The sequence below is a fragment of the Quercus lobata genome, chromosome 10 (genome assembly GCF_001633185.2).
Source record: "Quercus lobata isolate SW786 chromosome 10, ValleyOak3.0 Primary Assembly, whole genome shotgun sequence".
In the NCBI taxonomy this organism is placed as follows: Eukaryota; Viridiplantae; Streptophyta; class Magnoliopsida; order Fagales; family Fagaceae; genus Quercus; species Quercus lobata.
Genome location: NC_044913.1, coordinates 64,659,009 through 64,673,268, shown reverse-complemented (window position 1 = coordinate 64,673,268; position 14,260 = coordinate 64,659,009). Strand labels below are relative to the sequence as shown.

The 14,260-nt window shown below is 34.4% G+C and overlaps 2 long non-coding RNA genes across 5 annotated transcripts; one reads left to right on the top strand and one right to left on the bottom strand.

Moving 5' to 3' along the window:
• Positions 1–22: 22 nt before the first annotated feature.
• On the top strand, positions 23–3,878 carry LOC115962499. 2 transcript variants are annotated; one of them, XR_004085445.1, is made up of 3 exons: positions 23–379; positions 3,135–3,204; positions 3,291–3,878. It is a non-coding gene; the product is annotated as an uncharacterized LOC115962499 (long non-coding RNA). The 2 variants fall into 2 exon arrangements; XR_004085444.1 differs by lacking the exon at positions 3,135–3,204.
• Positions 3,879–4,870: 992 nt separating this feature from the next.
• Positions 4,871–7,931, bottom strand: LOC115963128. 3 transcript variants are annotated; one of them, XR_004085707.1, is made up of 6 exons: positions 7,618–7,931; positions 7,363–7,512; positions 6,881–6,986; positions 6,301–6,379; positions 5,378–5,461; positions 4,871–5,291 (listed from the first exon to the last, which is right to left on the bottom strand). It is a non-coding gene; the product is annotated as an uncharacterized LOC115963128 (long non-coding RNA). The 3 variants fall into 3 exon arrangements; XR_004085709.1 differs by having other exon boundaries at positions 7,664–7,931; XR_004085708.1 differs by having other exon boundaries at positions 7,363–7,440; positions 7,664–7,928.
• Positions 7,932–14,260: the final 6,329 nt, after the last annotated feature.

Sequence of the window (14,260 nt, the reverse complement as noted above, 5' to 3'; positions counted from 1 at the left end):
AAATTAAAACATTCATCAGCCTTTTCCGCCTTTCTCCTGTCTCACGTTTGCGTCTCTACCCATTGCTCTGTTTGTCTCTCTAAACAAAACCCTCACAGAGCCTCTCTAAACAAAACCCTCAAATCGTTGATACCACATCTGCGGCGCAACCCACAAACACTCAGAGCCCGGCGCACCCACAACCTCAAATCGGAGGCGGTCCTTCTCATCCAATCCACTTGTCGGCGCCGCTCTCTAGCTTATTCTCTTCCAATCCATATTCAAATCAGCGGCGCACTCATATCCAATCCAACTCGACGGTGCTTCATCTCTTCCTGTACGACTCGGCGGCCCTTCTTCTCTTCCATTCTAAATCGGCGGCGCCACCCACAATCTTCAGGTTCTCTTTTTACATATGATTAACACTGATATGGGTTTATATTATTTCTCTAAACTTTGTGGGTTTATGATATTATTGTTTTGTTTGAATTTCGGTTCTTATATATTTGACAAATTAATCTTTACACCGAAGGGCTTTGGCAAAGAAATCTCGGGTTGGGCTAGAACTAGAACGTCAGGTTTGGGTTGAAGACTTACCTGGGGACATTATCCCCCTTTGCTCTGTTTGATTAGTTTTCTTATATTTTAATAAAAGCATCGATCTGTCTCTCAGACTGGTTTCTCAAAAAAAAGAAAAAAAAAAAAATCTTTACACTTTTGAGTTTGAGATGTGAGACGTGGGAACCCTTATCCATAAGTTGGGATAAAATTAACACTTTTAGAAAAATAGTCTGAGGCTGAGGCTGAGGCTGAACCTGACTACCAGCATATACTCAAGGTATGGCCTCTCTTATATAAATTAATGCATTACAAGTGTCTTTTAAAGACTTTAGAAGGTTAGGAATATTAAATGCAGACCATAAATGATTTGAGTCATCTGGGTGTTTGCAGTACATGCTACATAATGATGTTAACATGCGCCACCTAGTGGATGAATTCTCTCCCACAATCAGAATGTCTGAAAAATAGTTTTAGAAATCATTCAGTTCACATTTGAACATACTTTAAAGTGGTCATTTGCTTCCCCATTTAATTAAAATCTAAGTTAAGCCTTCCATGCAGAGTATTTGATTACCAAGATATACGTGAGCACTAGGATTTTTCTAAACTAGGAGTTGTAGAAGATGTCCTTATTAGTTGAAAAAAGAGTCTAACCATCACAAATTAAATTTTATAACTAAGTTTATTATAGGGTAATGCACCATTTGCTGGTTCTGCGAACTTCTTTGGCATTTTCAAGTTTTGAGTGGCAGAGATTGAATTCTCAACTGATTTGTTTGGGAGTGTGGGGAGGACACAATACTATGAACCTATAGACTTAGGAGATTTTTTTTTTCCAACCACCTTGGCAGTAAGAACAATTTTAGAGTTGGTTTGTGCTATATTAAAATATTGAAGTGTCCTAAATACATACCAAAATTAAGAAGAAGAAGAAGCATCAGCAGTAGTTTTGAGGCTTTGAGGGCGTTTGTTGAAATGAGTTTGTTCATATTGAGCTGCGTATGCATATAACAAGTGTTTTTCTATCTTTTGTGTCAGAAAAAATCTGGTCTTCGTTTTTTAATTTTTGGTTTGTTCCAATATTGGTCAGTGAATAAGTTAATGTACAGAGAGATTGAGGCTAAATAAAATTTCTCGTATTGGAACTTTTTTTCATCAATTTCTGGTTTATTTTTTCCCTTGGTTTCTTCTTCTTCTTCCTTTTTTGTTTATATTTTTTATAAAATAATCTTGAGTTTGAATGTGGAAAATTCTACAAGAAGTATTTAACTTAGGAGTACAGTTATGTGTAAGTTCAAAATAGCTTAAATCTGTTTTTACCTGCTTGCCCATTTTGATAACAACATAAGGATCACTGCATCTGACATCCCTGACTACAAGGTTTACCCCTCTATGGATATGAATCCTAAGCAGGCCCAAAAGGCTCTCCATCTCAGGGAAAAAAAAATTCAAATTTTTGACAAAAAAACCAGTAGAACACAAAGGAAATGAAAGGACTTGTTGCCTTATGTTATGGCTTTGAACATTGAATACCCTTTTACTTAGGCAGAGTGGAGAACTAGTTGACAAAATAGTTAGATACTATCAAAGCCTAACCCAATTGTGCATATTTATAACCAAAGAAAGAAGACCAAGAACCAAGTCCTAGGTTTGGCAAGTTGCAATATTTTATACCGTTCATAAATAGTGTAACAACCAGTGGGTTCTAGAAGTAATTTTAATTTGATGCTTAAAAACCAGAAATAAGTGCATAAAGTCACAGTTTAGTGGGATTGAGTTGTTTTTTTCAAACTTATTACTTGTTTGTCCAAGCTTGATTTGAATTGATCGAGAAGATTATGGGGTTGTGATAATATTTCATATTTCACATGGCTGATTTTTAGGGAGGGAACCTAATACATAAGGTATTGTATCTAAGTTTTGCCCTTTAGGCTATTATATCTAGAAACAAGGCCATCATGTCTAGAGTCGGGTAAAATTATATTTAGGTTATTTAGGTTTATATTTTAATTTTTCTTTGATTTGGTTATTCTAGAATGGGGTAAAATTCTGCAATTTCTTTAAGTACAAATTTTATTCACTCAATCAAGGACATCAAGATTCATGAATTCAACAATGAGTCCTAAAACAAAACATTATGTGTCATGCCCTGTGTAAGCCTTAACACATCATGACTATCTTTTACTTTTTATATCTTATTTGACCCAATTGTGTGTATCAAAGTGGTCCACGTTAATTTAGACCTACATAACAAGACCATATCTTCTAGGTAAGACAACAACCTACATATCCAATTCAACCTAACACACAACATTATTACACAATCCATATTTCTTTTTTCTTTTTCTTTAGTAGGAGATTTCAAAAAACAAAAAGAACCAACCAACAAGCTGTTAGTTGGTGTACAAGCTAATTTGGTTCATAGGTCATATTCCTAGGCATGCATTTATAAACTAGCTGGTCATAAAGGACAGAATTACAACAAGAGAAAGACTAGTAAAATGGGGTTGCAAGGGAGACCATTTAGGTTTTTACATGATAACTATTGTGTGACTCTTTAGATTTTTTAAATTTTAACTGTTTTCATATTTCAGGTATGATTGCGGCATGTATGTTATTAAGCACATGCATACAAAAATTATCAAATAGAATCTAACCTTTATGGTAATATATTTATTGGAAGTATATTTTACAGTTTTTGCATAATTTGCTTAAGCTTCTTATTCATCAACAATGTCTACTTTTTTCAGGAGAGTTGGTCAGAACGTATTCGATACAAGTTGGCATCAAATCTAGTGCTTTCAAAGGAAAATGAACAACGTTCAAAAATAATAGAAAATGCTAGAAATACTCCACTACAAGATATTTTTCGGTCACTAGAATGACAGTGATTTGTATAATTTGATAACTGAATTTTTTGGAAAATGCTGCAATTTAGTGAATTTTATTTTTAATTGAAAGGGAGATTGAATTTCATAAGTTGCACTACCCTTGTTTATGTGAGTTGCACTGCATGTTTTTAGATATCAATTTATGTTGTTTGAAGATGATCCACTGCAAGAAGAAGAACAGAATGATGTCAGCTTACCAAGCAAAAATTTAGTTTTAGTTTTAGAAAACTTTGATGATTTCAAGGCTGATAAAGAAGCCAAACTGGAGGAATGGTTGGGGGGGACTGACAACCCTCATAATCATAGAGACGCAAGTGATGCCGAAAGGGCTTTTACATGACAATATTCGGCTTCTGAAAAAGCTTTACTTGTAAATACTGTTGTTTATTATATAATTTTCTCTGGATAATGATTATATACAAGATATTTGTGGTGTTGTGAGATTCATTTTTGGGGTAAGAATAAAAATTTGTTCTCATATTTTTGTACTGGTTCTATTACACCTCACCATGGAATGGTGATCTCCACTAGTGTACCATTGAAAGACAATGCGTATTGTCAATACTAGGAATCTGCAATCACTGCTTGGAAAATAGAATCAGGAATCTTCTTATCATGAACACAAAATTGTGCATTTGAACATGTATTTGATTGCTTCTGCCCGTACCAACTAGTTTCCAGTACTTGTGCTGCTTTACCAAAAAAAAAGGTGTTTCCAGCACTGTATTTGTTATGTGAAGTAATGCTGAATGATGAGATAATAGCTAGTACATGCATTTGGCACTATCAATTGCTTGGAGATGTTGAGTTTGGACAATCTGCTTGGCAGACTATATGACATTTTGGCCATGGCTCTTTTCTTTTAAGTAAATAGATGTTTGGTTGGCTTCACCAACCCAAAGAAGAAAAAGAAAAGAAGCAGATAGATGTCTAGCTTAGGCGTCCGTTTGATTCCTAGCGTCCAAAATTTTGAAACTTCTTACCAGTCAGTCAATAAGATTTTGCAACCTTCTAACTTATTATTCCATCTACTCCCTAAATACTTTTTATCACACCAGAAATGTTCATCTTTTAATATCCCTAAAAGATAATCTGCATCAACCCACGTTTTCGGTGCCCACTCATTCCAATATTGAGCTCTTTTTATAACATTTGGCTTATAGGTTTTCTGTAGATCTTAAATTGATGAGAGACACGGCCAAAATTGAAAGCAAGTGAAACATTAAAAGCATCTGTGGTGCACAATAATTCGCTTAATTAGACCTCAAATCAAGTAAATCAGGATATTGCAAAAGACAAATCCATCCAAAATATGCCAAGAATTGTAGATGGCAGGAGCAGTTGGATTGGAGACCCACACCTTTACCCTGACTCTCAATTGACAAAGCTAACCAAATTTAGTCAAATGACTTGAATCATTATTCACCGTGAAAAAGAAATTGGAAAAAAACTATATTATATATTCAAATGCGATCTCAAAATTATATAGATTTTTTTTTTCTTTTTTTGTTAATTGTAAGGTAAGAATATTGACAATATTTTGAAGATTTAATTTGCTATTCACAAAACATTGAATCTCATAGTAGAGGCTCAGTGGTCGGCAAGACTCTTCTATCCACCCCACAAATCAGTTTGGTAGCAAACAAGTTTAACCAGTTGAGAGTTCTGGGGCAGCCTCGTTCTCCTGAGTTCACCAGTGGCCTAGCCAAACGGTGGTGTTGATCAAAAAGCACTCCATCAATTCAGGCATCTTGATAATGCGCAGACTCTAGGCAAATCCAAGCTCCAACTCAATGTTAACTTTGAAATTGCATTTGTCACCTACCAGCAGAGAAGCCAACCAACAGCAGAGTTGTCCTTCTGCAAGTGGCATAGACATCTTCAAACAGCTGACAATAGCACTCATAGTGATCCAGCCAAAGATCATGAGTAAATACAGCTATTACAAGGCTAGGAACAGAAACTTGGTCATTGCTGATAGCTTGCAAAGCAGCCCTTTTGATAGATTCAGAGGTGAAGAAGAGCAAATCCTTCCATCAATGACAAAACATTCACAAGAAAAAAGGTTAGTTCTCAATCATACAAGCACAGAGAGCTCAAATCTACATATAACCAAGTACATAATGCTCCTCCATGCTAAGGTGATGTATTGGCGTGTCGTAAGCAAAAGAAAAAAAAATGACATGGAACACCCAACCACACAGCCCACACCATTAAATTCATCTTGGAAAGATTAATTTCACATAATGCACATGTCCCTTGCTTGATTTTCAACCACAGAAAAACCTGCTAAAATAACTGCCATAGCCACCATTCAGATCCTGGTCCCTAGTATTTGATAATGCAACTTCTTTACTAATAAAATATCTTCAACTGAAATAAGAGACATATTATACATTGACCCTCATAAAAACAGTATGGAATGGCATACTTTGGTCAGATCCTCAAACAGAAGACAATGCTGCATTAGGTTAGATTAAAATGGATGCAAATTTGACTACCTAGGCCCACCAAAGATAACATCTAGAAACGAAAAGCAGGTTAGGGATGCAACAAATAATTTTCCACCAATACAAAGGTCAAACTCTGGGCTTTGTTTAGCACAAAGACAAAGACAAAAACAAAAAACTCAAAATGCAACTAACAAATAGAAAATAAAAAATCATAAAACAATTGATATATATATCTGTATGTATGTTTTTAGTTGCATACATTGTTCATTAGTCATTACTTATTTAACTTCTATCCTTCACTTATTAAAAAAATGCAGATGCAAAGAGAGGGGCAGAAGCTAATCAAGATCTTAGAAACAAGAAAAGATAATTCTTTTTTCCAATTGATTCCACATTTAACCAACTATGATTTTTACCTGGCAGCGTCGACTAAAGCCGTTCTAACCACTTTGAGAGGATCTCTGATTCTCTCCTCCACCATGTCAACATATACACCTATTTTGCACAAGGACTATTATTAAATAAATGTCCAGGAAAGTATTAAATAAACAACTTTAAACAATCATCACTTGATATTAGTCCAGGTGTTGAGACAAATATAGAAAAACTAGAAAAGAAAAGAAAGAGAAACAAGATCCACGTGCAATAAATTGGATAATTCAACTTTCATAAGAATTCTCAATATAAACATGTTGGAAAGTTTTCCATTCTCAATAATTCAACTTTCATACAATGCACAAGGCTTTGTGGACACTCCCCATTCCTACAGGGTCTGGACACAGACATTTCCATGTTCTTTTTATTGGACAGAAAAGGCTCCAACTCAGACAACATGAAATTTCCTACACTATTTTGCTTTACCATAGACCAGAAATCCCCCGAGACAGAAGCCCGAGCGCCAATAAGAGAAGAATTGAATCCCAGAAATAAGAAAAGGGATGCGAAATTGTAAAGTTGGCTACGATGGTAATTCTTGTAGCAAATAAAAGAACAAACCTTTAGCAGCATCAAAACCCAAATTATGATTATCTTGTTCCAACAATTTGCCAATAAACAGTGCACCATCAAAACCAGCATTTGAGGCTATTGTGAATGCAGGTGCCTAAAGCAAATCAAAATGCTCATTGTCAGTATTTAACTACAAATAAACACCAAGGTAGACGCTGGCTGAGGAAATTCAACAAATAAAACCTTTGAAAATGAAGTTTTGTGAGTAAAGTTGAGTTGAATTTGAGTATTAAAAATAAAAACTAAAAAGCCAATGGGACAACCAAAAAAAAAAAAGGTAAGAGCTTTATACCACTATAGGGAGGTCATCAGAATTGTGATTTCACCCATGCATGTAGCACTAAGTGCATTTCTAATGTGTCAAAATTATTGATCAAAAAAATTGGCAAACAATTCATCCAAGTGAATAGCACACTGAATAAAAATTTTGAAAATAAATAAGGAATTAAAGAGAAAAGCCAAACGCATACCTCTGCACATCTTTCTTCAATCAGCTTCTTATCCCCACCCTCATGTAGAATTATTGTGTCATCAAGAGAGACAGACACCTGTTATTTTATTTTACTTTTTTGAAGTTAGTTGTGTCCCAAAGAAATTCAAATATGGCACCATAGCACACTCTGCACAAAAACATAAACCTTTTTGCGGTTCCAAGCATTTCAAATTCAAATGTCAAAACATCTTGATAATGAAGAAATTAAATTACAATTGAAGTAATACCAGACCTTACATATGTATAGGCGCTCATCAGACTGAGTTGCAAGTTAATACCTGTTCATAAAATATTTAAAAAGGTATCATTTGATAGAAGTCTGGCATTGCTTTTAAGATCAAAGCCAGTAGCGGCGTCACGGCGAGATGGGTGTCGCGTGGGTCTGCAAGATGGGTCTCGCCGCTCTTGCGTGGTGGCGGCGTCACGGGGTGGGCAGCAGCATTTTTTCTTAGGTTTTCTTTTCTTTTTTTCTTTTGTTTTTCCGTTTGGACTTTGGAGAGGAGACCGGAGTCTTCGGTCGGATTGCTGGGTTTACATTTTTGGACCTTTTTTTTATTTTTATTTTTACATGTGGGCTGGCCGGTGGGTTAATGGTTTACAATTTCAGAGGGGGCCAAGCTTTTTGTAAGGGGGCCCAAGTCCTTTTTTTTTTATTTTTTTGACAATTAACCTACCTAAAAAAAAAAATTTGGGCCAAAGGGGCCGAGCCCCCACCTGTGTCTGTCCTTGACCCTGCAAAACCAATAGGAAAACAAAAACAAAACAAAATTAATAACAATTCAACAATACAAAAGCCAAACGGCAAAAAACCTAGATGGAAAACTAAAGAAAAAGGATGAGACATACTGAGATTTTAATGATGAGAAACGGTGGAGACTTCGAACAAAAGGGCAGAGAAAGAGAGGAAAATCGGTGGCTGTTATCACTGATATTGAAGGAAAGAAGATTTGGGATGAACTAGGGTTTTTCTTAGGCGTAGGATCTTGTGGGCTTTTCAGCTTATGGACTGAAAATTGAAAATTCAAAAAAATAAAATTGCAGGCGTGAAGGATTTGAACCAAAGTTGCTCAACAAAAAATATATCGACTTGCCACCATGCTGATTCAAACAAAGTATAGAGATGAAAATTGACCTTTTAACAGCCAATTATGTTCAAATTACACGTTCCAATATTTTATAGAAAAAAATACCAAATGGCTTTAGAATGACGAGTTTGTATAAATTTTGCGAAACCCTGAGAGAGAGAGAGAGAGAGAGAGAGAGAGAGAGAGATAAGTGCTTTGTGGCACTGATAAGTCTTCAACAACGAAAACATTTCATTGCTATTAGGGCTCTCCCAGACTTAGCTAGTAGAGACACTGCTGACTCAAATGAGGCTCACACTTATCATTGTGGTCGATATGATAAACTCTCAATGTCAAAATTATTTTGATAATTTTTTTAAAAAGGATTGGGTTGTTCGTTTTTGGTAAAATCGGTCAATTGTGCTTAATTGTTTTTAGTTTTCTATTGGTAATTTTTGTTATTGTGGAAATTTTTTGGGATGTTTATTTTGTTTTAGATGAGTCTAAATATAATAATAATTTTATGAAACAAAACTGCATAGACACTTTAGTTGGGGTGATTATACTCATGTCGAACACAATCATTTGACACTTCCGCACACGTGGATCTAATGAAAATGCCTAAAAAATATATAACCTGGTGTAATAGCCTTGATTGATGACTATTTCACACTGGATCTATAGTTTCAATTCAAGTGTTTACTGAAAATTTTAAAATTGTCAACAATCTTTGTATTGGATTTTTTGCATAACTTGCTAATTGTATAGTCACCCTATTTCCAACCTTAGACACCACAATAAACACACAACTGTGATTAAGTTGTAGACGTTGCATAAGAACAATTAGAGAGCACATAAGGTTATACATCTTTAGTTTTATAGTGTATATTGATGATGCATAGAAAATCAGTAGGCTGAATGCTTCGAACTTCAATGGGCTTGGGATTGCTTAGAAGGCCTGAAAAGAAAGAAACACAAGATAAAAAATGACCAGGGTAAATTGGCCAAGAACCCTTCGATGCTTAAGTTAGTTTTCTCTCTTGAACTCAGGAATTCCAACTCTATAAGTGGTGAAAAACTTACTTTGATTTCATATGGCTGAGTCCTTTTATAGTGAGTTTTGGAGTGGTTACTTATTTAGTAACTTCCTCAACATGGATGGAAGTTAAAAAGTTTAGACTTAACTTCTACAACTGCCATCAGAAGTTAAGAACTTAGTGAGAAGTTAGAGCGATGAATAAGAATTTTGCTCCTACTTCAAAATAGTAGAACGTGGTCCAAATTATAAGCTTTTGGATATAGATTTACTCCAAAAATTTCTTAGTGTTTGGCGGTTGTCCAAGTGACTCCATGCTGGATGACCTTCATGCACTTGGATGACCTTTCTGGTCTTGAACGACACTATGGACGAATTGGAGATAGTCTAATTTTTGGTTCACCATCATATATAAATAATAAAAACATAAACATCAAGAAAATAACCTCAACTATGTTATTTTATAGGAAATTATGCCCCTGAATGTGATGGAAGCTACCAAGAGAGATATGTAGGAAGTTAATTGGTATATTCAAATATTTGTGGAAGAAACCAAGATAATTCCAGCTGATTTTTTTTTTGAACAAGAGTAATTATTGTGGTTGGGCTAATGTCATGGGATGCTTTTTTTCTTTTTTTGGTTTTCAATTTTAGATCTAAATTTTTTAATAACTTTAAAAATATTACTATTGTGATGAGCGGTTATTAGTAAGTAAAAAAGTGACCTCGGTGATAAGCCTAAATGTAAAATTATGGTCAGATTTGAGAAAAGAACTGTCACATGTGATGTTGAAACAGCAAAATGTGAAGATGGAACCGTTAAGTGTGAGAAAACAGTAAAGGAACCACCTAATTTGAAAAAAAAATTGTCACAAGTAATGTTGGAACTGCACAATGTGAGGATTTAACCGTCAAATGTGAAAAAAAAAAACTGTCAATGTGACAAAAAAAAGTAAGGACTATCACATGTGATATTGGAACTGCATAATATGAGGATGGAACCGTCAAGTGTGTGAAAAAAGTGAGGGAACCACTCAATGTGCCAAAAGAACTGTCATATGTGATGTTGGAACCGCACAATATGAGGATGAAACTGTCAAATGTGAGAAAAAAAGTAAGGGAACCATTAAATGTGAGGAAAAAAACTGTCACATGTGATGTTGAAACTACACAATGTGAGGATGGAACCGTCAAATGTGAGAAAAAGTAAGGGAACCACCAAATGTGAGAAAAAAACTGTCACATGTGATGTTGGAACTGCACAATATGAGGATAGAACCGTCAAATGTGAGAAAAAAGTAAGGGAACCACCCAATGTGACAAAAGAGCTGTCATATGTGATATTGGAACTGCACAATGTGAGGATGGAACCGTCAAATGTGAGAAAAGAAAGTAAAGAAACCACCAAATGTTAAAAAAAACTGTCACATGTGATGTTGGAACTGTACAATATGAGGATGGAACCGTCAAGTGTGAGAAAAAAGTAAGAGAACCGCTTAATATGATAAAAGAACTGTCATATGTAATATTGAAACCGCATAATGTGAGGATGAAATCATCAAATATGAGGAAAAAAAAAGTAAGGGAACCACCAAATGTGAAAAAAAAAAAAAAAAAAAAAAAAAAAAAAAAAAAAAAAAAAAAAAAAACTATCACATGTGATGTTAGAACTGCACAATGTAAGGATGGAACTGTCAAATATGAAGAAAAAAAAAAGTAAAGGAACCACCAAATGTGAGAAAAGAACTGTCACATATGATGTTGGAACTGCACAATGTGAGAATGAAACCGTCAAATGTGAGGAAAAAAGTAAGGGAACCACCCAATGTGATAAAAGAACTGTCATATGTGATGTTGGAACTACACAATGTGAGGATGAAACCGTCAAATGTTAGAAAAAGAAAATAAAGGAACCACCAAATGTGAGAAAAAACTGTCACATGTGATGTTGGAACTACACAATATGAGGATGAAACCGTCAAATGTGAGGAAAAAAAGTAAGGAAACTACCAAATGTGAAAAAAAAAACTGTCACGTGTGATGTTGGAACTGCACAATGTGAAGATGGAATCGTCAAATGTGAGAAAAAAAGTAAAGAAACCACCAAATGTGAAAAAAGAACTGTCACATGTGATGTTGAAACTGTACAATATGAGGATGAAACCGTCAAATGTGAGAAAAAAGTAAGGGAACCACCCAATGTGACAAAAGAACTGTCATATATGATGTTTGAACCACACAATGTGATAATGAAACCATCAAATGTGAGAAAAAAAAGTAAGGGAACCACCAATATGAGAAAAGAACTGTCACATGTGATGTTGGAACTGCACAATGTGGGATAGAACCGTCAAATGTGAGAAAAAAGTAAGGGAGCCACCAAATGTGAGAAAAGAACTGTCACAAGTGATGTCGGAACTGCACAATGTGAGGATGGAACCATCAAATGTGAGAAAAAAGTAACCTGGTGTAGTAGGTTACCTACTAATAGGTACCGTACCCCCCTTTTTTTTTAAGGGGGTACCGTAGAATTACTCATATATATATATTGTAACTGTTTCTCCAAAAAAAAAAATCTTATCACATAGGATAACATTTCAAATAAACATTATATTTCAGGTTTTAAGTCAAAAACCGATGTGACAATTTCTTATTGGATGATGTAAAACGTACACATCATCCTTACCAAATTCAAACTCTTATTAATATTGCCTCTATTTTTGATTTTGACACATTTGGAAATCTCAAAGTAGCATAGATGTCCTAATTTTTTTTTAGATTTTAACACATTGGGAAATCTCTAAACAACATAGATCTCTAAAAAACTTATTACTCATAAAAAGTATCTCAACTTAGTTACAAAATACCATAATAAGGTGAACAAATAGATGGAATATATTATATAATTTTGGCAAGTGTTTTTTCCCAATTACTTTTTTAATGAGCCTTTAAGGTCTTACTTATATTTCTTAATTTAGACACAAAATAACGTAAATAAGGTATATAAAATTAGTGGAATTGATGGTGCGCATTTAATGACATATCCTCAGTTATTTTCACTGTCATTTATTATTGATGCGTAATATTTGACATGTCCAAAACATCTTAAATCTGATCACATGTTGTAGAAGAAGCTAACATAATACTAAAACTAGGTTAGGCTTAACTAATGTGGTTTCCAGTTAGTTCAACTGGTAAAATCTCTGATGGTTGTATAAGAGATCTGGGATTTAATCCCTACCTACACCAAAAACTAATTGATATCTTGGTCTAATGATAAAGAGCTATCATCAAGAGCAAATGCCATAAATTAAAACTCTAAAAAAAAGGGTTAGGCTTAACTATAAATAATATTAGATTAAATTAGATTAGATTGTTGATTATAAATTATATGTTTATATACACATACTTGTAAAGACTTGGGACAAAAAATGAATTAATTTCATCTCCACATAGCATCCTAATACCATTGAGGCATTGAGAAACCTACTTAAAGCACGATCCATTAGTAAGAAGAATGAATAAATAGTTGATGACCACTCTGCCAACAAAAATTAGATATTAAATGAGCACTCATCACACTTTAAAAGCAACCATTACTTTGGTTCATTTGGTCCAATCGGTCCACTTCAGTCCATCTCGGTCCATTCAAAGTTCTTTCCTTAATTGTTTTTACTTCTTCTTCTTCTTTTAATCTTTTCAATGTTGTCATAATTTCTAAACCATTGTAACAGAAACTTGCTTCCTTTCCTGCTGGCTATGAAATATAGTTCCTTCGCATAATCTTGCATTCATCGTATCTGGTCTAAGAATGTTAAAATGCTCATAACCTAATAGACCTCTCCAGTGGTGCCATGTCCAAGCTGATTTGAGCTGAATGTATAAACATCAAACATGTTAAAAATTAAAGAATTCCATTCTCAAATGTAAATAATCTCTACTTGCCTCAAGTTTTGGAAGATCTTGAGGATTCAAATTACACGCTGTAATTAAGGACATGAAGGACAAATGGACAATGGAGGGATTAGAATGCTGATACAGCCATACAGGTGTGGCAACAATAGCAATAATTGGCTGGTTAGGAATCTAGAAGTTGGACGTTTGACATGGTCTTACATGAAAATTATGCTACATGGTGGAAAATGCATAATGGAAAATTATACCACGGCGGGGGAGGTAAATTGTTAACCAAAAGAAGTCAAAAAGTCTGAAAACATTGATACATTCAGAAATCTAAGTGGCTATGTGAAAAATGATCATTAGATATCAAGTGGAATGAAAGTCCAATGTTCAGCTATGAGTATTCAATTTTATGTTCCACTAGCTATGAGTGTTCAATTTTCTTTGTTATCATAAACTTGATTACTTTATTATGAAAAAAAATTACGTATTTACGTGTAGCAAATTGCAATTCCTAATAGATAAAATGTAACAGGGGATTTTTATTTTGTCCAATGAACCTAGCACATCTCATCACTTGTGTGTGGTGACTGGTGAGCACTAGAGGCAACTAATTATTAACACAACTTTATACTTATATAGGCAATAGATACGCCAAAATGAAAGTGTCAGCATTAGAGGCATTCCCATTATTGATAGGTTCATTATTAAAAAAAAAAAAAAAAAAAACTATTGGGTGAAAATTCAACTAATACATCTGCAAATAATTTTCTTTATTAGTAATTTACACATGCACTTGGTTGGTCTTATAACCCACACTTTCACCCTCCATTTTACACTTTTTAAAAAGAAAAATAAAAAGATAGTGATTACAC